Here is a 2,414-nt window from a genome sequence, read left to right as displayed (position 1 = left end):
CTCCCTCCACCACCAACCATGTTAACGATCTGTATGTTACCTCTCCCTTCTCAAATGTATGTGTGTGTGAAAAGAGAGGAAGACAAAGACGCTAACAAAGAGTGTGTCTATGTGTGAATGAGAGAGAGAGAGAGAGAGAGAGATAGACAGAGAGGGCTTACCTTACAGTATCATTATCCACACTCTCTCACTAACCGATTTCCAACCACTTTTGCCAGAGCTCTGACCAGAAACAATGGCATTTTTGTTTTTCTCTGGACTACAACTAGCTCTGTCATATGACAACTCTTGATTGTCATAAAAAAACCATCAACAGAATACAAAAGTCACGGTTTGTTATTTGTTCTTTTTGTGTGTGTCTGGGTCTGTTATGCAGCTGTCGCCCTGGGGACAGGAAGAAGTGTTTGTAGAAATTGATAATATCATTGCCACAGGATATGAGAAATATGAGACTTATTTAGGCTTGTATTGGGTAGTATTACAGTATGTACATATAGGGATATATATTTTATTATATGGTATGAAAAAGAGCAGATTAGACATTATGCTAAATATCTCCTTTTGTTTTCCACAGCAGAAAGTTGAAATCACATGAGAGTGAATAAATAATTTTGAAAATTATTTATTAACATCTTTGCTGACCCCAAACTTTGAATGGTTGTTTATTTTGTTACATTAAATGTCAATTTTAAATAAATGTTGTTCTTTTTAATGGTTTATTGATCAAATAATCCTGAAAAAAAAGATCACAGGTTCCTAAAAAATAAAAAAGTTTTTTTTCTGTGTTTTTAACCAAATAAACTCATCCTTGATGAGCAGAAAAGACTTTACAAAAAAATTAAATAAAAATCTTACTGATCCAACAGGCTGTGTGTGTGTGTGTGTGTGTGGGTGGGTGTATATATATATATATATATATATATATATGTATATAATGCACAGCATCATATTTACATTATTACATTCCATTTATAATATATTTAATTATATATATTTATATATTATACACTATATGTATATATATAGATAGATAGATAGATAGATAGATAGATAGATAGATGACGTGGGTGGGTAAATGATTTTCAGATTTTAAGAATCACACAAAAATATGATAAAAATATATGAAATTTACATAAATAAAATTTATTAAATTGGACAAGAATGTGTTTTTTGGTGTGTGTGTGTTTGGATAATTAGTTGTACTGTGTTTAATAATAGGATAATATGTAAATATAATATTCTAACATAATATAATATTTACATATAACAAATATAGTATAGTATATAGTATATAATACATAATTAAATATATTATAAATACAATAAAATAATATAAATGTAATGCTGTGCACATCATCAGTGATGCTAATATGCTGATATATTTGGACTACATATACGCAAAAGTGCTGGTTTGAAGAAAATAGGATGTTGTACAAAGACATTTTGAGACATTTTTGCAGCAATTTCACTTCCTCAACCAGAGGAACTAAATGACAAACCACTTCTAAGTAGGTGTGTAGGCAACAGAACAATTATGTTGCAATTTATAAATATTTTCCTTTTGAATGCTTAGAAACAGATGCAAGTCTGTCCTCTAGGCATTCTTGAAAGAGCAGTGCACAGCTTCCCTGAGATCAAATGTTGCTTATTAAAGGGAATGTTCACCAAAAATGAAATTCTGCCATTCTCATGTTCACTATGCACTTTCACTTGGTCTTTTTTTTTTTTCAGTAGTAAATGGTGATCGACATGGTCCTTCTGCTTTCTGACGTCTTTTGCGAAATAAAGAAAGTCATGCAGCTTTGAAATACTATGAAAATGAGTAAACCCATTTTGGATGAACTGTTTCTTTAAATTGGCAGTGCTTATCTTTGTCGGATACAGTGAGTAATGCTTGATACAAAAGATTAAACACAAGATCAAAGGCACGCATAGTTTTAATTCGCAGTTTTGGGCTTTCATTAAAAGTTATCAGAGAGATGTTTCAAACGTGTTTAGAACAATAAAAGTCTTTGAGGCCATTACGCAGCAGTAGAAATACACTGGAAAGTGGTCAGTCTGAGTGGAAACTAGTTGGCCTTTTAAATTTAGAACACACAAGGACCTCTGTGATACCAAATGCATAATACATAAATTTTTTGAAAGTTCGATTTTCTATAGAACGTTGAAAATGCATCGTCTGCACGACTTCCTGAGGCCCCCAAAACAGACTTGAACAGCATACTCTTTCAATTAAACCTCCAGAAAGCTGTTTCCTGGTGCATGTTTATATCCCCTGTATTTGGATGGTAACAACATAATCAAGTGTCTCATCTTGTTTCCATGTGGATTTTTCCTGGTAATGGAACAATGTAATTGGACTGAAATATCTGACTGGAATAGCACATGTGTTCATAGGAAACCTTTGAAAGCGA

Source organism: Labeo rohita, chromosome 12 (assembly GCF_022985175.1).
Source record: "Labeo rohita strain BAU-BD-2019 chromosome 12, IGBB_LRoh.1.0, whole genome shotgun sequence".
Lineage (NCBI taxonomy): Eukaryota > Metazoa > Chordata > Actinopteri > Cypriniformes > Cyprinidae > Labeo > Labeo rohita.
This window is presented reverse-complemented; position numbering follows the sequence as displayed.